The 23664-nt window shown below is 53.4% G+C and overlaps 1 protein-coding gene across 3 annotated transcripts in view; it reads right to left on the bottom strand.

The window, feature by feature from the left end:
* ZNF469 (zinc finger protein 469) overlaps nt 1-23664 on the bottom strand; it is a 184453-nt gene that overhangs the window by 152237 nt on the left and 8552 nt on the right. For all 3 annotated transcript variants that reach the window (XM_032121746.1, XM_032121743.1, XM_032121744.1), the window contains one exon: nt 2119-2172. The gene's annotated coding sequence lies outside the window, so the exon portion shown is untranslated. The remainder of the gene's footprint in view (nt 1-2118; nt 2173-23664) is intronic.

The following is a 23664-nucleotide window of genomic DNA, read 5'->3' on the forward strand; positions in this document are numbered from 1 at the left end:
GAATCCCTTTGGTGTGGCTTCAGCCCGTAAAACGCTGATTGTTCTCCTCAGATACACGGCCAGCCCTCCAGAAAAACATCCGGCTTTATTCCAGCTACCTTTGTCAAGCAAATCCTTCGAGGATGAGGCAACTTTTGCTTGACCTCCATTTCAAAAGCATCCACCAGAGCCCACATTTATCTCCAGAACCACAACTGGAACCGTTTATTGGGGCTTTCTGCTCCCCTGCAGGAAAACGGAGCCATCAAGGGATGCTTTACTCAGCTGTGAAGTCCAATCTGAGCATTAAAGCCACAGCTGCTTTTCCAAGGAGAGAAGCAGGAAAACACAGAATTATCCATCAGTGCAGGGCACTGGGAGCAGAGAATTTAGGACCAACCATCACTCAGGAGCAGCTCTCCAGGAGCACAGGCATTAAGTGGGAATTGCTAAATAAAGTCCTCACATTTCCCTAACAAAGAAGCCTTGGCTCCTTTAGGCAAATCCAGCTCTTAGGCCGAGTCATAACAACCCATGAGCTGACTCAGAGCCTTCCAGCAATTCCTGCAGCTCCGAGGAACGGGCTGAGCAGGCAAATCCCCATCACCACAGAGAGAAAGGAGTCACTCCAGCGAGTCAGGGCTACCAGTGCCACCCCATTACTCAACCCAGCCCAGCTGCTTTCATTCCCACCCAGCCTCAACCATCAAAGGCTCTGACAAAACCCGACTCTTCCCCACTTTCTTGCCCACCCAACAGCTATAAACAGCCAGCGAGCCTCTCCGCTGAGTAATGGGAACAGAATCTGCTCCGTGGCCATGCGAGCGCTCGCCGGCGGCTCTCTGGTGGATTTGGCCTCGCGCGAACGCGCAACGTGATGTGATTTCCCACAAATGTTCCTGCCAGCGGGATTCTGCGCTCATCCCGAGCGGCTGGGGAATAAACAAAGGAGCAAAAAACACCAGTGAAGCAGAGCAGCGGGTTCAGGATGGAAAAATATCCGCGGAGGATGAGCCCGAGCACGTGATGGGAGCGGGGCCGACACATGGGATCGGTTTTCCCATGTTGGGAAAGAGGGAGAATTGGCCTTGATTCCCTCTCCACTTTTGCAACTTGGTTTAGAAGAGGAAACAGAGGTAACAACTCATAAACCAATAAAATCCCATCTGAAAGCCATCCCAGAAATGGGTCAAGCACTTCCCAGTTTGCCTCGGGCCCTGCAGTACCGGCGCACGCCAGAACTCCGAGTGATGGAACGGGCGGGGGGCTCAGGCTGACAGGAGCACAAAAGGATTTCAGCCACAGCGATGGCTCGGGTCACACACGGGGCTGCTCCTCCTGACAGGCTCCATCTGGGATCAGGAACAGCTGGGAAGAGGATTGAGTTACACAGGCACGGGCAGAGCGCAACCGGAGCGGTGGAGACAGCCAGGTGCTCATCCGGCCCTCCCCACGTGCTCCAGGATAAAGATCCCAGCTTTTCCAAGGCCTCCACGAACCTCGAGTCACTCTGCACAGCAATATCCCTGTTTCCATGGGCCCTCACCACAGAATCCAGGAGCAACTGGGAATAAAGATCCTGGATTTTCCAAGGCCTCCACGAACCACCCAATTCTCTCTGCACAACAATATCCCCGTTTCTAAGGGCCCTCCCCACGGGCTCCAGAATAAAGATCCCGGATTTTCCAAGGCCTGCATGAACCTCGAGTCACTCTGCACAACATCATCCCTGTTTCCAAGGGTCTTCACCACATGCTCTGGAAACAACTGGAATAAAAATCCCAGGTTTTCCGAGGCCTCCGTGAACCATTCGATTCACCCTGCACAACAACATCCTCGTTCCCAAAGGCCCTCACCACGTGCTCTGGGAACAACCAGGAATAAACATCCGAGGTTTTCCAAGGCCTCCATGAACCTCGATCCACTCTGCACAACACTCTCCCCGTTTCCAAAGGCCACATCACCTCTTCCTGCAATTAAAATCTGGGATGCCAGTGGGAGGTGAGCAAAATACGGAGCCCAGACCTCCAAAAGTAAAATTAAAACTCAAGCACAGCGCAACCATTCCAGCATGAAAACCTTGGGAAGTGGCATTCCATGGGAAAACAGCCCAGAAATGCAACGAAAGAAACGCAGTACCTGGTGCAGGTGCTCAGGAGGTGAATTCCCACGGCGTGGAGTCAATAATCCTGCCTGGAAAAAGAGAGAAGGAAAATGAATATTCTGTTAAAATTCAAAATAAAGATCTTCTCTAATTGAGTAAAAGAATGAACTCGTTAAAGCTGTCAACGCTTCAGCAGATTTATTTATTGAGTAAAATTATTTATTAAGTAAAATATTCACTATTTATTAAGTAGTAGAGACTTTGGGTTTGTATTTTTCTTCACAGCAGGAACTTCTTTCTGATATTAATAACAATAATTTAAACAAAATTAATATTGTAATTAATAATTGTTAATAATTATTAATGATCATGCTTCCTTTTATTCTCCAAAAATAGCTCATTCTAACAAATAAAATACTTGGAAGAAAAATCTGGAAGAGTCTTGAAGGAATTCTATTATGTGGAAGTTACTTGAACAAGGTTCTTGATCAGCTGATTCCTTCAGGCACCACATCAGGGAATTTTTTGGGAATACAAATATTAGGAATGGCCACACATCCCATTTACTCCACAGAACTCTGGAAAAACATTCAGGAAAGACCCTTTTGTTTTAATTTTCTCAGTTTAAAAAACTAAAATAAAGAGTTAAACACCTAAAATTTCAGGATGCAGTTGGCCTCAATGATCTTAAAGGGTTTTTTCCGATCTAAATGATTCCATAATTCCATGATTGTCATTCCCAGTGTTCTCCATAGGCACTGATGGCTTAGCAGCCAACCAGCTTCATCAGAGCAGCAAGAACAAGGCCCAAAATCCAAATAAATCCTTATCCATGAGAGCCACCTTTGTCTTTGCCTGCCTCTGAAGTGAGGGACACATCCTTGGAAGTGTTCCAGGCCAGGCTGGAGCACCCTGGGATGGTGGAAGGTGTCCCAGGGCAGGGCTGGCACTGGAGGACATTTAAGGTCCCTTCCCACCCAGCGCCACAGCTATTGGGAAACGAGCCAGAACCCCCCTCCATTCCTTCATTTATTACAAACCCCTGATTTTTTGGGAGCAACTCCTGATTTCTGAGTGCTCAGGGCTGGCAGAGCTGCAAATCCTTTGGACTCCCAGCATCCATGGGGGAATCCCCAACCGGCCTTTGCTCCACGCCCACTCAGGGAACACCGAGGGAAGGGCGGCTCCCACCGGGATCACGAACACATCCAGAGGGGAAAGGGCCTCCCTGGCCCCGATGGCCACCAGGGAATTCCCTGTCCGAGCACCCATGGCAAAGCTGTTGCACAATAAACAGCACAAAGCATCCCGTGAAATCCCGGGCAGGGCTTGGAATTCTACAAGGAATGCTCGGGATATAAATATTTATGAGGGTTGATGAACTGCAGCCCTGCACTAATGAGAGCAAGGCTGGAGAAATGGGCCCAGACTGTCCTTTGCCCAAAAGGAGGAAGACTGGAACGTAAATATTCCTGCTCTGTGAGACAATTCCTGCTCCGTGGCAGGGCCAGCACACGTGGCACATCAAAAGCAGGGAATCTTTTCCAGGAGCTGCAGAGGGAACTCAGGCAACCCTTGGCCAGCAGTGCCCAGGTGTGCAGATGTCACCAGAACACCTGAACTGGGCCAATCCTGAGCACAGCTGGGATTTCAACCCCATTTCCCTTGGTTTGGATGTTGTCCAAGATACAAACAGGGAGGAAAAGCCTTTTGGGATGGGGAGATGGCAACCAGGGACTGCAGGAGGGGAGCAAAGGGAATCCTCCTGCCCTGGGGTCAGCAGGGGAAGGAGGGCATTCTTCCCTTTGTTCTGCTCAGGTGAGATCCCAAAGGAGCTCCAGCTCTGGGAATTCCAGCATCGGGATGTGGAGCTGCTGGAGTGAGTCCAGAGGAGGCCACGGAGCTGCTCCGAGGGCTGGAGCCCCTCTGGAGCCAGGCTGGGAGAGCTGGGGGTGCTCACCTGGAGAAGAGAAGGATCCAGGGAGAGCTCAGAGCCCCTTCCAGGGCCTAAAGGGCTCCAGGAGAGCTGGAGAGGGACTGGGGACAAGGGATGGAAGGACAGGACACAGGGAATGGCTTCCCAGTGCCAGAGGGCAGGGAGAGATGGGAGATTGGGCAGGAATTGTTCCCTGGGAGGGTGGGCAGGCCCTGGCACAGGGTGCCCAGAGAAGCTGTGGCTGCCCCTGGATCCCTGGCAGTGCCCAAGGCCAGGCTGGACAGGGCTTGGAGCAGCCTGGGATGGTGGAAAGCTGGGAATCCTCATGGCAGGGGTTGGACTTGAGGACCTTCAGAGATCCCTTCCCACCCACCCCATTCCATGATTCAGCCATTGGGGATCCCCTGATCAAGCCCACAACGAGTCCCATGCCTGATTTTTCATCCCAGTTCAGGATGAGGAGGTGGCACCTTCAGGAATGCAAACCCCCAAGGCTCTGGAAGTGCTGGGAGACTCTCGAGTGCAGGAATTCCACCTGTGGAGCAGCACCGACCCTCAGCTCCTTCCCAGAGAGCCCCTCCTGCAAACTCACAGTGGGGGACTCTTGCAGACATCCTGCTCTTCCCAGCCTGTCAAATGTTATTCCAGGAATTCCATCAATTCCATAATTTCCCATGGCATTACCTCCCCCCTGCAAAAACAATCCAGATAAGAAATGTCTGCCTTGAACACGTGGGGACTTCAAAGAGGAAAAGCTGCTTCTCCCAGCAAATATCTGCTCCAGCTCCTGCCTCCAGAGCCTTCCAGGTGCCTGATAAATCCATGGATTCTCCCAGCCATTCCTAGCTGGATGATAAGCTCCTCCTGAACTCCTCCAAAAGGATCAAGGAGGGAGATTAGGAAAAAACAACCCAACCATGTGGCAGCAGGTCTGGCCACGACAGCTTTCCAAGGAAATCAAAGCTCCGCGCACATTCCACACCCTCTGGATCCACTCTGGGAACAGATAAAAGCCACATTGTAGCCGAGGCTCCACCTCAAGCGCTCCAGCAGAATCTAGGTCAGCGTGATCCCCTGGGAATGCTGGGATGAGCCCGGGGCGCTCCCGGAGGCATTTTGGACCAAGGCAGTGGTTTCATGCAGCAGCTGGCAGCCACCACCTCCTGCAGCTCCGTCCTCTCCCGAAGCCTCCACGAGCCAAGAGTTACACTTGGAAAGGCTTGGAAAAACAAGGCAGTGCCCTTATCCAAAGGGAAAGCAGAGCAACGGGATTATCCTTGGTACCAGCGCTTCCCAGCCGGCATTCCCAACACCCCAGGGCTCCTCTCCTCGCAGGTGGGGACATTCCAGCCCCTCCAGGTCCCACAGGCGGCCGCAGATCCAGGAGCCACCAGCTGTGCTCGCACCATCCCTATTTAAAACAGGGAAGCAGGCACGGGAAGTTTTCCATGGCACTCAATTTAAACAGGGCCATATTTGTTGGCTGGAAGTGAAGCTTTTCATCCCACGTTTTTTTGGGATTAGGGCTCAGGACATGGTTCCTCTTGGCTGCATGGAAGGAACTTGATGTTTTCTGCCCAAACAGTCCACGGGGACTGGGATTAATTCCAACAATATTTGGTGGAACAGAATCCCAGGTCCAGCGTGATCCCTCGGCTGCCTCCAGAGGGGATGAAGGGAGGCAGAGTGGTGGGAGGGGGAGCTTTTCCTATCCAAAACCCTCATGTTTTGACTCCATTCCATTCAAAAAAGGGAAGAATCCCAACGCCAAAGGAACAAGCCCTCAGCCTCCGAGGTCTTGTTTTCATTCCTGTGTGGAACTCAACCATTCCGGGTTTGGACAAAGCACAGATTCTGTTTTCTGGGCATTTCTAACTTTCCCTCCACCACCATTCCCATTCCAAGGCACAGGTGGAGCTCCCAGCAGGAGGGATTGCAGAGCCAGGAAGGCTTTTACTCCCTCCCTGGCCCTGCCCAAGGGTTGCATTACCTGTTTTCCATAGGGATATAAACCCCTCTGATTCTAAAGACAATTCCCGAATTTCAACCTCTCTAAAGACAAAATAATCCCAGGATAACCTGCCCTCTCTCCCTGCAGCTTCACCTTAAAAACCGGGATCCAGCTCCATCCCACTGAGCTTCCCAGCCCTCCTCCCTCTCCCAGGGCCAGAGTTTTTTTGGGGTGGATTTGGGAAGCTGCAGGTTTGGACCCTGGGGAGGTCCTGCTTGTGCCACAGCACCTGCAAGACCTGGGGCAGACAGAGGCAGGAAGATGGGGATGGGGAGGGAAGAGAAGGACATTATTCCCTCATTTTACCAGTTCTGTGGCAGCCAGGAGTGTAAATTTGTAAATTCTGCTATTTCAGCGTGGCTTTTAAATCCCTCCAGGAATGGGAGCTTCACCGCTGCCCTGGACAGCTGTGCCAGCCTGGCCAACCCTTCTGGGCAAGGATTTATCCCAAAATCCAACCTAAACCTCTCCCCTGGCACAACTTGAAGCAGGTTCCTCTTGTCCTGTCCTTTGTTCCCTGAGAGAAGAGCCCAACTTGGGAAGTTTTACCTCATGTGAGCAAGAAAAATCCTGAAGGACAAACCCAGCCCCAGAACGTGGCTGCATCCACATTCCCATCCTGTATTTAGCAAACTTCTCCCCATTTGCATCATTCCATGCCCATTTTCCTGGATTTATTACACGTATCTCGGATCCAGGATCTTCTCCAGAGCTTCAGTCTCCCTGGATGAGCCGTTTATCTCCAAACCCAAATAAAGCACATTTTTAGGCATGGGAAAGATGCACTTTGAGTGAATAGCTGGAATTCACGAGCCAGTAAAACTTCCAATGACCTTTTCTGTAGTTCTGGGCATTAAAGGGAGCATCAAACTCCCCTTTTTTTGTTGGAATGGCAGAACGGGGTGAATGGAGCACAGTTATGGTATCAAGTGATGCATTTCAGGTTCGCTGTCAAACAACCAGAAATAAAAACCCCCTTTTCTCTTGGAGAGCCTTTTACAGACTGATAACCAGCATAATTAAGATTTTAACTGGGCTGCCCACAAAGGAACAGCATTCCAACCGTCCCCTGCCTCCTTCCCAGCTCAAAAGGCTTTGCAGGGAGCAGCAGGGGAGAGGGAGGAACCATTAAAATCCCATTTCAACAGAATCCTTGTGTTTCTCAGAGCAAGGCCATTAAAAGATGCACTGATACCTCCAGGACTGGGTTCCCCCATTTGGGGGAAGCGGGATGGTCGTTTATCAGCACTGTGCTGCAACCTGATCCCAAATAAAACCCATTTATTTCCACATTTCCTCTCCCTGAGCCCAGGATGCCGAGCCAGCTGTGCTGCAGATGTGCTGCTCCTGCCCCCCTGGCAGTGCCCATCGTGCCCTGAGCACCATCCCGGGCTTTTGGGGACTCTTCCTGCACATCCCACAGGAAATTTGGTCTCAGCAGGGACAAATGGAGCTCAGCAGCCGTTTGGAAAAGCTGCCAGGACTTGGATCCACAGGGGATCGGCCAGGTCCTGCTCCAGCCCATCCTTCCAGCTCTTAATTCTCCACTTCCATTCCTCTCCCTGAGATCCCCAAGCACTCCAGGTGTGAACAAATTCACTTTTCAGGTGCCAGTGAAGGCACTGCACCCTCCCAGACAAGGATGCAGTAAAATCCTGGACTCCATTTCACTCCAGAACACCCAGCCCAGGGATGCCACCGTGAGCAGGGACATCGCCCTTCCCTCAGGGACAGGATTCCCAAATCTCTGCCCCCAGCCAGGCCCGGCCCCTCTCCAGCAGCAAAATCCTTCACCAAACATAGGATTTTTACTTTTTCCCCCCCTCAAAAGATTGTTCTATTTTCAGTGGAGAAGGAAATGGGAGCCCCGGGATAAAGGAGCAGAATTTTCCAGTAAGGAAAACAAACCAACGCAGCCATTCCCACTTCCCGAAGCAGGTTCCAACCATGGACAACCATCGCGGCACCAGCTCCTGCCTCCCCCCTTCCTCCCACGGCTCCCATGAAAACCAGCAGCTCCCCATCCCAGTGTCCTGCAGCGCTAATTCCCAAACCAGCGCCCTCTTCCCAGCTCCTCCTCCAGCAGCAGCAGCCCCTGGAGGACCAGGAAAGCAATTCCTGAGAACACAGATTTTTGGGGGTTTTTACCCCCCTAGGAAACCCCTCCCTTCCCCCCCCAGGAAAAGGACAGCTACAAGCACTTGCTGCAGAGGTTCAAGCGTGCAGCCAGAAGTTCCAGGAACCCTAAAGCAGGTTTTTAAAGCTCTTCAAACGCCCAACAGGTGAAGGCAAGCCCACAACCGAGTCAGAGGTTCTCAAAGAAAGAAAAGAAATTAAAAAGAAATTTAGGAAGCCCAAGCTCAGCTACTCCCTCATCCTAGAACTATCCAGACCCTGTGGACACTTAAAAGGAACTTTAAGGCTCTCCAGGTATCCAGTTGGGCAGGACGGATTTATTTGGGAGAAGTCTGCAGCTCAGCCCCTATTTCCAGATTCCACCCGATCCAGGAGACACCCAGGGAAGCGGGATCGGGGCTTCCCTGCGCCCCCTGCCAAGGAGGAAACGCAGACAGAGAAACTCCAAGCACGGATTCGGTGTTCCACACCCCCCCTCCTCCTCCCCGTCCCTTTGGGACACTTCCCTTTGGAACAGAAAGCCCAGGTCCAGGACAGCCTGGAAAGGATCCCTGGGAAGGCACGCGGCCGTTTTTCCCTAATTAGCCCCAAAGTGGCGGCACCTGTGCAGCCCGGGGTTAATTACTTAATTGGCTGGGCGGGGCCGGGCGCTGATGATCCCGAGTGATTCCAGCTGGGAGCAGAGGACGCTCAGCTGGGGAAGGAGAGCGAAGAGCGACTTGCAAACAAAAGGGAGGAAAATCGTTCCGGCATCGCCTCCAAAGCCCGTTAAATCCACGGAAATCTCGCAGGCAGCTTCCCAAGATTTTGGCTCAGCCCCAGCCGCTGCTTTTCCTCCACAATTCACAAGGACTTCGCTCCGGGGGGAACACAAAACCCTTTTGTTCCCCTTTTCCAGATGCGAGGAGCAGGGAAAGCTGGAGTAGGTCACGGTGGCAGAGCCTGGGATGGGGCCGCTCCTGCTCCCCCCAAAAATTCCAGCGTGGATGGGAGGCATCCAACCAAACCCAACCAACCAAACCCATCCGTGTCCGGAGAGCAAGAAGGGTTTGAACTCGTTTTTTTTTAATTGCAAAAACAATAAAAAAGAGGCTTTTAAGTGGCAGAAAACAGAGTCTTTCCAAAGCAGAGATTTCAAAATTCAAATTCAAATTTCAATTTCAAAATTCAGATTTCGGGGACGCTGCTCAGGCTGAGCTCACGGGGCACAAGGAGAGGAATAAAAGAGGAAAACAGCAAAATCCAGCCCAATAAAAGCCAAATGTCCATCACAGCCACCTGCCAACACCCAAAATTGATAAAAAAGGGGATTAGGAGAAATAACAGCCGTACCTTGGGGTGCCAGCAGAGCGCAGGGATGAGGTTTGGAGAGAAATGGAGGGGAAAACAGACCCAAGCAGGGAACAGCCCGTGAAGCAGGAATGGTTTCCATATCCTGAGCATTCCCAGCCCCAGGGCTGAGGGGCTGGCTCCAAACGCTGCTCCGAGGAGAAGGAGCAGGACGAGCTTTGCATCCCAGACAGCTCCAATCCCTCCTAACTCCGAGCAGGAGCACAACCGAGCCCAAGGCACAGCTCAACCTCCCTCCCGCACATCCCGGGAAATCCCAATCCATTCCATTCCACCAACCCCAACTTTGGGGACAGAGAGACCTCACTGACCTGCCGAGCTCCGGGGCCGCTGCTCACGAAGGGAAGGACAGCGCTGGGAAATGCCCAGGGTTCCAAAAGAGGTGACAAAATTTCCATGGCACCTCATCCCTAAAATCCGGGGGGGGTCACCAAGACCTCTGCAGCCCCCCAGGAGGAGGGAGCTCATCCTCCCGTTCCCTAACTGTCCCTACAAGCTCCAAAGCGAGGAATAAAGGGCAGCGCCTACACCCCACGCTGCCCCCGGCACTTCTGGGTGGGTTCAGTCTCGCTGCCAGGTGGGGAAAATGGGATGGGCGGGGCATTCCCATCCCACTGATCCCCTCCAGCTGCTCCTGGGCACTGATGGCCCCACCTGGGCAGCGCTGAGGGCCTGGAGGGCGCCTGGCAGCTCCCATCCCTGTGGATCCCTCTCCTCAGCGTCCTTCCAGGACCTGTTCTCCCTGGCTGTTCTCTCCATGGATGAATTCCTCCCTCGTCCTTCCTCAGGGAGCCGCAGCAGCTCCAGGGACGCTCAGGTCCCGCCTCGTGCTGAGCCCAGCCTGGGCAGGGATCAGCCTTGCACAGAGAATCCCCCGGAGCCAGGTGCTCGTTGGAATTATCCCGTTTTCCAGGGCCTTCTGTGGGTTTTCTCCAAAATAAGGGGGAAAGGATCATCCCATCCCACGCCCTGCCAGGTCAGGGACACCTTCCACTATCCCAGGTGGCTCCAGCCTGGCCTTGGACACCTCCAGAGATGGGGAAGCCACAGCTTCTCCAGGAAATCCATTCCAGGACCTCACCACCTTCACAGGGAACAATTCCTTCCCAATATCCCATCCATCCCTGCCCTCTGGCAGTGGGAAGCCATTCCAGCTGTCAAATCCCCGTTTTTCTCCCCACAGCCCCCCTATCCCTGCACCTCACTCCCCTTTGCTGACCACGCCTTTGTCTCTGGATTTGTTGTGTCCTTCCCAACTCTCCAAAAAGAGTCTGATTTTTTTTCCACTTGGAATTTATTTCCAGCCCTGCCATTCCTTTCATCCAAGCAGGCAGCAAACATTTAAGGATATTTTTATTCCCCGAGCAGCCAGGCTGTGGAATTGTAGAATTCCAGACTGGTTTGGGTTGGAAAGGACCTTAAAACTCATCCCATTGCACGGGCAGGGACACCTTCCACTAGATCAGGCTGCTCCAAGCCCTGTCCTTGAAATAAATCGGGAGTAAAGTCGCTGAAATCCAGGAATTTAATGGGGAAAAAAGTAGCACCACTCATTCCAGCAGGGAATGTTCCTGTGGATTGTCCCAGCTGAAGTCTTCACCTTACAGGGAACTTGAGCTCATCATTTTTGTGCTGGAGGCTGACTGGACTCTGCAAAACCTGCCAAAACTGAGGGAAATGGCATTTCCAGTATCCACAGGTTTGTCTGGAATATTGCTGGATAAAGTTCCAAAACACAACCTGCTCTGCAACAGAAACTGTGGAGAAAACATTCCAAAGACAGGAAATACAATTTTTGTTTATGGGTGAACAGCTCCACCTCCCAGGGACAGTGCCACGGGTTGTGCTGATCGAGTGACAAGAATTCCAAGGGAATTCCATGGTAAAAGGCAAGAATCAGGCAGGTTTTCTGCAGCCAAACCATCCCGCTCCCAACTTTTCAGCAGTGTCCTCAACCTGCCAGCCCGGCTGCCTCCTTGGAGAATTCCCAGAGGGAGCGATGCCAGCCTGGTGTTCCTGTCACAAGGGTTTCCCTTGGATCAGCTGTGGCAAAATTGAAAGGAAGAGAGGAGAAAGTTGAGCTGGAAGAGCAGGAGGAAGAGGAGGAGAAAAGGTTTTTTCAGGCACCAGGGATTTTCCAAGCTCCAAAAGCTCCAGAGCTCTGCCCATCCAAATCCCGGTGTCTTCTCCCACTCCATCCCAGTTTAAACTCCTGGGAAGTGCCCTGGGTGCTCTGCCTCGTTCCCCCTCTCTTTTCCAGGTGCAAATCACTCTGTGGAATGACAAAGCTCTGGCACGGATCCACCTCTCCCTCCACACTTGGGAACAGCCAGGGAATCCATCAGCAGTGGCAGCCTGGAGAAAAAACACCCTGCTGGAAATTTGGGAAGGAGGAGAAGTGGGATATCAGTAATTGGTGTGGATTTCTCGGGCTCTGGGGCCTGCAGAGGTGTGAAAACAACAAACAGAAAGGGAGGAGCTCTGTGATGTGAGAGCGGAATGGGGCTGGGGGACATTTCCAATTCCATCTGCCCTTGGATAAAGACAGATAATGAAATACCTCTGGAATGGGGAAGAATATTTCCAATGTGATGGAAAAGCTGTTAGCAGGGGGCAGCAGCTCCAGGGGTTTTATCTCCCTCGCCAGGACAAAGGTTCATTAATCATCTGGCACTGTTTGATGCACCCAGTCTTATCTTCCCAAAGCTCCCTGAGCTCCCCTTCCAGGACATCCTGGAGCAGCACTGGAATATTGATTCCTATTGTTGCATCCATGTTCTTCTCTGGAATTCTTATTTAGGGGAATGGGAACACGGGTGTGGCTTTGCCCCAAAATGCAGCCACCAGCAGAGCATTTGGGATAAGGGCTGGAAAATCCTTTTAATGATGAGGAAAAAATCATTGAATCATGGAATGGGGGGGAAGGGACCTTAAAGCTCACCCCATCCCACCCCTGCCACAGGCAGGGACACCTTCCACTATCCCAGGTGCTCCCAGCCCATCCAGCCTGGCCTTGGACACTGCCAGGGATGAGGAATCCACAGATTTCTGGGCACCCAGTTAAAATCCAGGAGCTGCAGGAAGGTGGGATGCAAGGCCACGAGGGGGAGCGAAGCCAGAACTGCCCCAAATCCCTTCTCTCTTGGGAAGGTGCTGCCAGACCTTTGGAGAACACAGCTGGTGGAGACCCTGATTGTTCCTTAGCTCTGGAAAAATGGGAATATTCATCTGCCTCTCCTGGCTCAGCCGATGAGATTCCCCAGCCATCAGCTGTTGGTTTTTATAATTTTTCCTGAATCTCTTGGCAAGAGATTCCCTTCCCTGACATCTTAAACAGGGGCTGTGCTCGTGCCTGGGTTGGGAACAAGCAGAGGAAACTGATTTTGAGGAATCTCAGCCGGGGAAAGCCCAAATCCCGATTTCCCATCAACCAAGCAAGCACTGGCTGACACCACGGAGGAGCTGCTGAGCTCTGGGCTCAGCTTAACCTCTGTAAAACCACCCTGACAGCACTCCCAGCAGCTTCCCACTGGGAATCGTTGCTTTCCAAGGGGATCAGCTCCAACTGGGAGCAGCTCCACCCGTGGCCATCCCTGGGGAAGGGCTCCGGGCTGGGGGGTCACAGCCATGAGCAGCCAATGGGATCCAGGGATGGAATCCCACCAGGAGCAGGCACAGGGGATGGGATCAGGGGCTGGGATGGGGAAAGGCTGTGGGAAAAGGCTGGGAAAGAGCCAGAGGGTTAAAAATAAACCCCCTTTCCCTGATAAATTACTCCTGTGGAAATGGCACAAAGGGGTGTTGGGAAGGAGCGGAACGTGGAATGGGTGGCAGGGCTGGGAGGTGACCACCAGAGCGATGACCACCACACTGATGACCACCAGACCTTCGGAGTGATCCCAGGAGGAGTCTGAGGCTGTTTTTGGAGCACTGGGGATCACTGGGTGGGACTGGGAGGGATGGACCGGCGCTGCTCCCATGGGACACCACATCCTCACTGGAATCACCGCTCCGCTGGGAACACCCAGAGCTGTCCATGGGTGACAGGAACCGTTGGAATAAAGCAAAGTAGAGCCTTGGTGGGAAGAGAAACACCGTGTTCCTGAAGGAATGACCTTCCAGGAGGTGGAGCCTGAGCAGTTGTGGAGCCATGGCCGCACCCCTCCCTCGGCTTCCTCGCTCGGGCCCGAACTTATGCAATGATTTATTTGCATCCTGCCCGAAAACAAATGGATGTTTTACATACTTATATCATAAGATAAAGTGATCCTGCAGCTGATCAAAGCCAGGGCAGATCTGGAGGCGATTACAGCAAGTGTTTGCTTAACTGAGGTCATGATGCACTCGGAGCAGGCGAGGCTCCGGCTCTGCTCCGCACATGTGAGCGCTCCAGGAAAGTCGGGAGAGGCCCAAGCTCCAAGTGCTGCCTTTCCAAGAGTTCAAGCAAAGCTGAATCTGGCTCCTCAGTCCAGCCTTGGGACAAAGGATTGGTCAAGGGCAGCAGTGTTGGGCTGTTTGTGAAATAAAATTGAGTTTGTGGAGTCTCAAGAGTTTTGCGTCCGATGGAAGCTCAGTTTGGCTTCATTTGGAATTCTGGAGAGGCTGAGGGAGCTGGGAAAGGGGCTCAGGCTGGAGCAAAGGAGGCTCAGGAGGGACCTTGTGGCTCTGCACAAGTCCCTGACAGGAGGGGGCAGCCGGGGGGGTCGGGCTCTGCTCCCAGGGAACAGGGACAGGAGGAGAGGGAACGGCCTCAGGCTGGGCCAGGGGAGGCTCAGGGTGGACAGCAGCAGGAATTTCCCCATGGAAAGGGCGCTCAGGCCTTGGAAGTGCCCAGGGAGGTTTGGAGTGCCCATCCCTGGAGGTGTCCCAGGAAGGGCTGGAGGTGGCACTGAGTGCTCTGGGCTGGGGACAAGGTGGGGATTGAGTTCAGGTTGGACTCTGATCCTGGAGCTCTTTTCCACCCTCTGTGATCCTGATTCCATGATTCTGTGAAATGGGGATGAGTCTGTCCAGCACTTTCTGTGTCCTGGCAGCCAGGGCTCTGGAAAAGCTGGGAGGACAGGGATGCTCCACTCTGCAGACCTGACACACCCCGGGCTGGCCTCAGAGGGATTTTTCCAGAATCCGAGGTTGGTACTGAACCACACAGTTGGGAATGGGCAAAGGATCACGTGGATGCAGAGTTTCCTCCTGGAAAGCCTTGCAGTGGCTGGGCAGAGGCTACGAGATCCAGGGATGACCAGTCCAGCCTGGCACTATACTGGGACATACTGGGAATACCGATCCCATTCCACCAAGCAGGGTGTCCAGGAGACTTTCCCACCCTCCAGCCCCACAGGAAATCCAGGCTGATGCCGAGGGGTGTCCCTGGTGCCTTCCCTGCCCCTTCACTAAATGTCATCACCGAGAGTTTGATTTCTGCCTGCTCCCACTGAAACAGCAAATTCCTGGTGTTACATCAGAGCCCGGATTCCGGCGCTGGAAGAGCCAAATTCTCCCTGAAAAACACAGTCAGGGATTTGCCTTCTCCTGATTTTCCAGCCCTGCAAAGCCTCGTTGGGTCCTTCCCCGCTTTCCACGCAGCACAAACGCCTGTGCAAGGCTCAGGAGACAAATCCAGCCGGGATTTGCAATCCCTGGGATCTCATTCCCGGCCACATCTGGGGCCCTGCCGGCTCCATCCCGACGCAGAACCGCGAACGAGCTGCGGGATGGGAACGTTCTCCTCCCGTTTAATGGGATGCTGAAATGACAACCATATCCTTATCTGCCAGCCGCTGTCATCCCATCTCCCGCAGCTCATTCCCGTTTCCCTGGCTCCTGCCGGGAGGGCAGCGCCCGCCGCTCCGTGTCCGTCACATTCCCGCTGCATCCCGGCAGCCGGCACATCCCTAATCAATCCCGCGTGTCCCGGGAGGAGACAGGAGGCTCCCGGGGCCTCCAGCGCCCGAGCCTTCATCGCCGTGGCGGGGATGTCAGCGGGATGCTGATAAGAGCCTCGCCCAGCTCGTTATCAGCGTGTGCGGGGCGGGATGGAGCAGCCGCAGCTGCCGGCTCCAGAGGGGAATTCCTGAAGGCACGGCTGCCTTTGGGAATGGTGCGAACCGCCGGCAGCCCAGGAGTTGGGAAACCACAAGAATTTTTGGCGAGGCTTTCCCTTCAGTGCCAGCGGAGGTGACTCCAGGTCAGCGGCTCCGTGCTCCGAGCGCTCCACACTCAGGGATGCTCCAGCTCTGCTGAGCTGTCTCCTCTCCTCTTTCCCCTCTCCTGTTCCCTGATCCCACAGGATTTTTTTCCCCCGTGTCTGGTCCCTTACACACCACTGGAAGAGAAGCCAAAGCTCCAGCAGCACCGAGCAGCTCAGCTCACTGGTGTTCAGTGCATTCCCAGCTTCTCATGAACCCCCGCTTCCCCAGCCCTCGAAGTCCCACCCCACGAAAATGTCCCTGGAAAACAGCAAAAGGCTGGAAATTTAACAAAAAAAGCTACAAATTTGTCTTTTAGGCAGAAATCATCTCAGCAGCAGGAGCGGCTTGGAGCAATCTGGGCACGGGGCAGAGGCTCTGCAGTGGAAAAGGAATTATTTGGTCTATAAAGGGATTTTGATACAAAATACGTGAAAGAACTGAGACTTCCCGCAGCCAAATTCCTGCATAAAACATAAAACCGGCCCAGACTTCAAACAGAACATCTCAAAAACTTTCCAGCAGATCCATTAAGAGCTGGGTTTTTAAGGAAGCCAAGGGAACCAGGGCTGCCACCCAGCATTCTGCTGATTTTATTTGGGAAGCTTTGTGTTTCTCACCACCCACACTCACTAAAAAGGGCTCACCACGAGCTTGCAGCAAATTTCTTTGCTTAAATGGCAGAGGGGGTGAATCCAAGCTGGATTCTGCCAGGACTGGGAAGCAGAAGTGCCACAGCCTCCACCCCACAGATCTTAATGGGGTTTCCTCAGGTGGACACCGGCTGTGGGAATGGGATGGAGGCCAGCACGCTCAGCTTCCCCATATCCAGGGAAAACCAGACCCTTCGGGATGTGCCCTGTGCTTCCAAGAGTTTCCTCACCCAAATGTCCCTGAGTTTAACTGATCCCACACGAACGCTGCTCCACCAGGATGGAAACGGGATGAAAATGGGCAAATGACCTCCAAATCAAGGGTTCACATCCACTTCCACCCCAAAAATCCAACCACCTGGATCAGCCTCCATGCTCTTGGAAAGCCTAGTCCCGATTTTCCAACTGCATCCCCCCAAACCTCTGCAGAGCCCTCAGCGAAGGACAGATTTCATCCTTCTTATCGGAGCTTCGGAGACACCATTTGTCTTCCTGACAGGAATCAGCTGGATTCCCCAACAAGGAGACAAAGGAAAAGGCCACGAGCCCCAGGAGGGCATGGATGGTCTGAGCTGGTGCAGCTGGGGGTGAAATCCTGGAGAGGAGTGTTTGCTTCCAGCTTGTCCCTCTGCACGTGGAGCTCCAGCATCGTTCCAGCACGGCGGGGCTGGTGGGAGCCGGAGCAGATTCCGGCCGTGCACACAAAGCACAGAGCTTGGGGGGTTTTTGGGATGTTTGGGATCCTGGGGGCCCTCCCCAGCTCCTGAAGCCACGTTCCTGTTGGCTCCAGGGCTGGCTGGGCCGCAGGACAGGGATGAAATAATCTTTGGATTCACTCAGTGGGAGCACTGGGGGGGTCAGTGGGGAGGGTCTCCCAAGGCTTGGGAAGGAGGTGAAAGAGCCTTTGCCCCATTCCAGGCTGGAGAAATGGTTCCCAGCCCATTTCCACCTGGTAAACCTGGACAGAACCCTCTGCCCAAAGGTTTGGGATGGAAGGGATCTCAAAGCTCATCTCATTCCAACCCTGACACCTTCCACTATCCCAGGCTGCTCCAAGCCCTGTCCAGCCTGGCCTTGGACACTGCCAGGGATGGGGTTTGTGCCCTGGTCAAGATGGGGAAATGCCACAGGAATGATGGAGCAGCTCCCTAAAGTCTCAGGCCGCTGTGCCCTGCGAGGGGGGATTTTGGGAATTGTTCCCACCAGGTTTGTGGCAGCTCCTCGGCTGCCAGCACCAGTCCCAAACTGGTTTGCAGGAAGGAAACCAATCCCACAGGCTCCAGACACGTCCAGCAGCTGGGACAATGCACCACAAATGAGGATTCGGGAAGAGCTGGGATCTCCTCATTTGTGGGATAAGTGTGGCGGCTGCTCCAGGGACAGAAGGGAATCAAAGCAAATTCCCTGCCTGGGATGGAGATCTTGGGTTTGCAGCCTGGATCCATTTTCCTAAGGAACTCTCCATCCTGCTGGAGATGGATTCTGGACAAGGAGGGAGGAATCACCTGAAACATACCCTGAGCCTTGATTAACACCTGGTTTTGCTTCAAAAACATCTTCCCGCTTTATCCCGAGTCTGAGCTGCTTCCTGCAGCTCCACAGAATCCATCTGGGATGTGCCAGAGATCTGCAGCCAGGCAGAGCAGCCCAGCCCCAAAAAACACAGTGTCCTGCCATGGAGGGGGTGTCTCCATGACCTTCCCCTCTCCAGGCTTCCAGGTTTTGTTTGCTTGAACTCTCGGTTCCTTTTTTATGGTTCCCCTGAGCTGACAGGCTCAGCACAGGCTCTGCTCCCATCATTCCAAGATCAAATGGCCAGGCAGAGCTTGCCAGCCCCGTGGAAAGCAGGTCCTGGGAGCTGGTGGAACCAATCTCAAGGAAACAGTGGCCAAGGCTGCCCTGGTTTTAGAGGAGAAGTTTCCAAGCCCATTATTTCACCTTGAGCGGAGCCAGTGGGGCTGCCCAAGGCTGGGCTTATCCCAAGGGCAGGTGCACACACGGATCACCCTCCCCACCAGCCAGACCCGAGCCTGGAGAGGCACCTGGAGATCTGGCACATGGAATTCAGCAGAGCTGAAGCGTTTCTGCCTTTGGCTGAGCTCAGCCTCCCTCCCAGTCCAGTCATCCAGGGGCCTTCCAGCCGGGAGCTGCTCCCTGCCCAGCAAGAGGAGAGACTTTTATTGGGATTAAATGAACGTGTGCACAGCTGAACCAAGAGCTCTGGGATCATTCACTCCGTGGGGATTTTCCTCAGCTGCTCCTCACCCCTGGCTGGATTTCGGGTGGCACCAGCTCCCAGAACATTTGACTGGTGGGTTTTGGCAGCAGTTTTCCCAGGATCTGCAAAGGAGCAGGCACCAAGGGCTCATAAACTCTGGTGGGAATTATGTGCAAGAACAGCTCAAACTCCATGGAAAATCCCAGCTGTCCCAGTAAGGGATGTTCTCCTCCCTGCTGTGAGCACCAGCACCTCTCACTGAGGTCGAGGCAAGTAATGATCCCAGGAGTCCAACTTCCGAAATTCCAGCAATCAGGACAGGGGTTCCTCCTCCTCCATCCTTCCAAGTCAGCCATCACCGACCCCTGGAAGCCGAGATACTGGAATTGTCCATGGATATCTTCCAGTGCAGGGGCAGCTGAAGTCCCAGCCTGAGGAATTGCCCTTTGGAACCTTTCCAAAGGGGACAGCTCCAGGCCCTGGGAGTTCCCCACACTCCTAAAGCCTGACTTAACTCCCCAGCTTAGGAGCTGATTTGTTTCGAGGTGACCTTAAGTGACACTGTCAGTGCAATGCAGAGTCCACGACAGAGCCAAGGTTTGGTTTCAGCTCTCCTGGTTCCTGTTCCCTGATCCCACAGACTTTTCCCTGTGTTTGGTCCCTTCCACAGAAGCAGCCAAAGCTCCAGCAGCACTTTCCAGCTCAGCTCACTTGGTTCGGCACATTCCCACCTTTTCACGAATCCCAACTTTCCCAGCAAAGGGTCACATCCTGATCCTTCAATCCCACTCCGTGAAAATTCCCTCAAAGCAGCCAGGGGTTGGACTTTGGGAGGGATTTCCATGGGGGAAGAAAGGAGCTGCTGCCCTGGAATAAAAGCTGGACAAGACAAGACAATTCCATCCCAAAGGCAGCAGTTGCCGTCCACGGCTCCAGAAGCCAAAGTGGCTCCCAGAGGGATCCTGCTCTCCCCAAAAGTGCAGCACCCATCCCTCCCACACTGCTCAGCTCTCCTCAGGACCACCTGCATGGGCTTCCCTTCCCACCCCACATTCCCAGCCCCCAAAAGGCCTCCCAAAACCCCCAACAGGAGCCCGGTGCTACTGGGAAAGTGCAGAATTCCTTCAGTTTATTGCCATATAAAAACTCTTGCTGGGATGGAAGATGAGGAATGGAAACACATCCTCAGCATCCCACGCACAGTCTGGCTCCCACCGGCTGCTCCATCTGGATCCCACCCAGCTGCAAAACTGTCTGGGAGCTCCCAGAGCTCTCCAGGGAGGCCTGACCCCAGCCAGGTCCTTTTGCTGGGTGTTGGATCAGCACAGCCTGTCCTTTCCTAACCATTTGCTCCCTGTGGAGCAACTCTTGATTCCAATCTCCCTGCCTGTGGTTTCCTCTGCTTCCTAACCAAGCTCTCTCCTTGGATTTGTCGAGGGATGAATTGCAGTCCCTGCCTGGCTGCAGGGAGGCTCGTGCCCCTCGCTCATGGCTCCTCTGAGTCACTTTTTGGCCAGACACAAAGCAAAAAACTCTGCTGAATGGACCAGCAAAGCCAAAGGCCCAGCTTGGGCCTTAATTTGATGACAAACAAATCATTCATCTGCTGTGACTGAAGTGGGAGGGGAGAGAAAAGGTCCAGGCTCCAGGCACGGCCTTTTCCCATTGGAAATCTCCTTCCCACCATGGCAAACACTCCTGGCTGTCACCTCTGGGCCTTGCCCAGCTGGGGAAGGCAGCAGCAACCTTGAAATGCTCAAAGTGGCACCGACGTGGCAACTTTAGGCTGAATAACCTCAGATTTGGGGGCTCCGAGATGGAGCAGCCCTGGGGTGTTTTATTGTTTTAAAATCAGACAAATGCTGCAATAGGCTCCACTGGGAACAAATCCATGGGAAGTATTCCCTGGTGGAAGGGGCTGGGACGAGGCTGGTGGGTCTGAAGCTCTCCTTTATCATCTCCAGTGCCATGAGGGCAGAGGGAAGGGAATGGAGGAGGTCCCTCAGCTCTGGGCCTCAGTGCACAACCAGGCAACCATTTCCACCCTCACTTCACCCCATTTCTGGGTTCTGGGTGACACAGCTGAAAGCAGCTCAAAAAACAACATCCTACAAATGCTGAAAGCTCAGAAATGCCATCACGGAGTGGGAGGGATTCTCCATGCACATTCCAGTGAGGGAATGTTAACCTGGCTTCATTTTAACAACATTTCTGTGGGAATGGGGCCTGTGGGGCCTGCAGGGACTGGGGTGAGGCAGAAACAGGAGCAGAGCAGAAGGAAATGAAGTGTGAGGGAGGAAGAACAGGAACTGAACAGGCTGAGACCTGGAAGGAGAGATAAAGGGGAGGAAAAGGGGAGATAAAGGGGAAGTAAGGGGGAGATAAAGGAGAGGTGCTGCTCCAGATGGCAGCAGCAGGAACAACCTCTGGCACCTGCTGTCATCCAGCCCTATTTAGAGTTGGTTGGGCTTTATTTTGCCAGGAATTAATAGGGCAAAAGTAGAACTCAGAGCAGTGCAGCAAAGCAAAGCTTTGCCCCCAAAGTGGGGCACAGACAAAACCCTGGAGCCCATGAGAAATTCCCAGGGAGTCTCTGCTTGGAGAGCAGGGCTTGGTGGGACTGGCAGCTGCCACTCCTCCAGCCCCCAAAGCATCCAAGGGGATCAAAGATCCATCCATCCCAAACTCCTGCAAAGCCTGCTCAGCAGCCCTGGGGTTCTTCTCTTCCAGGAGGTTCCTGGCAAACACTCCGAGGCAGGAACGGAGGGTGAAAGCCAGGGTGGGCCCTGGATGAGTTGGAGATTGTTTTTCATGGTTTTCCTGGGGTGTTGAAAGAAATCCTTCATTCTCCATGACCTGGGAGCTCTGGGAGTAGAGTGGGGTCGTGCTGGAGCTCTGGAGCTCATTAAAGCCCAGCACTGAGGCTCAGGAGTTGGAGGGAGCTCCCTGAGCTTTACTGGTGATGTCAGCACCACCTCGGGGCCTGCTCACAGCCCTTCCCTGCCTGCAGCATTCCCAGAGGCTCCCTGAGAAGCCCAGGCTGGAAATGGGATGGATTTCCACACCAGCAATCCCTCAGGGTTGTGCCTGTGCTGGCACTGAGAGGGCAGAGCTGGCACATCCCGGGCATGATCCCAAAGGGAAGGGAATGGCTGCTCGGAGAGGTCAGAGGGGGGCACTTGGAAGGAATTGGCCCCACTGACTCACCAAAAATGAGGTTTTACATTAAAGCCTGGATCCATTTCCTTGTGTCCAAGGCTCCTTTCCCAGGAGCCACAACAGGAGTGTGTGGCACACACGAGGCTGTTCCACAGGATCCATTTCCCTGGATCCATCTGCCGGCGCTGTCCCAGTGCTCCCTGTTTTATCCCATAAATCCTTCCCTGCATTTCCACTCACTCTGAGCAAATCATTTTCCAGATGGCCCCAAAAAGAGAAACACAAATCCAACACATTACTTGGATGCAGTGATGGAGCTGCCCCTTCCCTCATCTTCCCTGTGCTACCTCCTGCTCTGGAATGGGCCAGGCCTTTCCTACATGAATGGGGCAACTACAGAGTGACTCGAACCAACTGGAACAGGGAAAAGCCAAATTAATCCCCCCTGTTTTGTCCTGCTTGGGCCCAGCTGGGGGAGGGCGATGTAAAAAGAGCACTCAGAGGGAGCAGCTCATCTCCTGAGGGTTGTGATGTCCAAATCCAGCTCGCTCTCCACAGGAAAACAACATCCAAAGCCAAGGCCATCCCTGTGCGGAGCTCTGAGCTTACACCCTCCCTGTTATTCCAAAAGATCCCACAGTGTGCCCACACTGGAGTCATTCCCAGTGTCCTGGCCATCAGGAAGAGCTTGTGCCCATCCCAATCCAGCTCCACAAGGCAGGACAGAGGCCCCTGGAGCCTCCCACTGATTGTAAGGCCAACAGTGCTCCCATTAACTCTGTCCCTTTCCTTTGGAAACCCACAGCTATCAGCTCCCTCTGGAAGGCCCTGGTGCCATAGTGTGAAAGGGAAAAAGGAAAAAAAAACAGAATATGAAGCTGAGAATCTCAGGAGGTGATGGATTTATCATCTGCTCTTGCTCACAGGACGAACCTGTCACGAGACAGGGGACGGACAGGCCGTGGAGAAGCCAAGCTGGAGATTTCCCCAATCCCTGAGGAAAACAACTCTCTGCTAATCCCAGAGGCTCCAGGCCAGCACTGAATATCCATTAGGCTGGGGCAAAGCCAGGACTCCAGCTCCAGGCCTCTGCTTTCACTCTGTGTGTTGGTCCTGTGCTCGTTTTCAGGGCCAAGACACATCCAAAGGCCGCAGAGCCACCAGAACCTCGAAGGCACCAAATTTCAAGGTCTCCAGAAGAAAGAAGCTGATGAACCCCTCCAACACATCTCCCTCAGCCCTCTGGGAGCCGTGGAGATCTCCCAAAGCAGGAATTCCCCAGCGAAGCAGACCACACAGATGGAACCAGCTGGAAAAAGGGCCTGGATTTTTTATATCTTTCTCTTTTTTTTTAAATCTCTCCATTTTTTCTGGTGTTGCTTTAACCTGCAGACAGTAACTCGAGGAGGTGCTGCTCATCTCCTAAAGTTCCCTCCTGCCCAACCTTAAATGACATCCAGGGAGACACAAGAAACCCTCTGAGCTCCCTCTTGGCACCACCACAAAGCACAGAAGCCAAGGTGTGAAACCCCCAAAGGTGCCAGCACATCTCCAGAGCAGCCTGACACCCTCAGTGTCCCAAAACTCTCCTTTTTCGCCTGAAATCTGAGTTCAGTTTGGAGGCAGCAGTTGCACAAGCACTTCTGCATGTGGTTCAGCTGTAAAACTTGGCCCAGGGTTTCCCTCACCATGGCTCAAGTGTTATTTTAGGGGGGAGGAAGGTTGGAGACACTGAAAAACCAGACCTTCCCAAGCTTCAAATAAGTCTCTTTTTTTTTTTGTCCTGCAGACTGAAATTCCTGGAGTTTAAATCCCTGCTCTTTTTTGGAATGGCACCTGGGAGAAGGTTGAACCCCCTGAACAAGCACTACCTTGGAACAAAGGGAGTTTATTAGTTCTGTTCTTTGGAGGAATAGAAATGCATTATTAACGG

This window comes from Corvus moneduloides, chromosome 12, assembly GCF_009650955.1.
Source record: "Corvus moneduloides isolate bCorMon1 chromosome 12, bCorMon1.pri, whole genome shotgun sequence".
In the NCBI taxonomy this organism is placed as follows: domain Eukaryota; kingdom Metazoa; phylum Chordata; class Aves; order Passeriformes; family Corvidae; genus Corvus; species Corvus moneduloides.